This window comes from Dermochelys coriacea, chromosome 6 (genome assembly GCF_009764565.3).
Source record: "Dermochelys coriacea isolate rDerCor1 chromosome 6, rDerCor1.pri.v4, whole genome shotgun sequence".
NCBI classification, from domain to species: Eukaryota; Metazoa; Chordata; order Testudines; family Dermochelyidae; genus Dermochelys; species Dermochelys coriacea.
Window position 1 is genome coordinate 115,538,498 of NC_050073.1, and position 737 is coordinate 115,539,234.

Consider the following 737-nt stretch of genomic DNA (forward strand, 5'->3'; position numbering starts at 1 on the left):
AGGTGAAACATGAACTGGATTTCAGGAAGAATGTGTTCATACATACAAATACCTAAAGCAGAGGGGAACTGTAACTATCTCAAAAGGAAAAGTGATTTTTGCTTCACACAGACACTCGTTGCAAATGCCCATGAACATTTTGGAAAACGTTTCTTTTCTCCCCCTCAGCTAATTTACAGGCTGGACTGCAGATTTGTGAGATTCTGTGTCCCACATAATCCAATATTCTGTTATTTCTGAAATAAACTATGAGTGTTAACATGTATGTGAATGATTAAAATATAAGAGGAATCTATATATTTTTGCATACTCTAACATCCTGTATTGTTTCAACTTTAAAATTTTCCTGTCATGCTACTAAATTTATTTTACTAAACACTGGAAAATGCACATTTTCTGAATAATTTTTCTGTTTATCATTTTTCGCCTTGGGTTTTTGGCTAAAATGGAAACTTAATTTGCTGTTGTGTTTTGGCTAATATATTAGAAAACACAATTTAGGCTTTAACAGCAGTGTGTTATAACATGCCTTTTGGAGAACTGTAGGCATTCAGAGAGGAAGGTGATTAATATTATATCTAGGCTTGCAAAAACACATAGATGCAATTGGCTTGCTTCTCCAGCTACTGGAGGACATTAATTAAAACAATGATCTCTTGCATTTTTCCTTCTTCCATGAATGTGTGTGTGTGTACACTACTCAAAAAGATTATAAACCCTAAACCACAGCTTTTAAG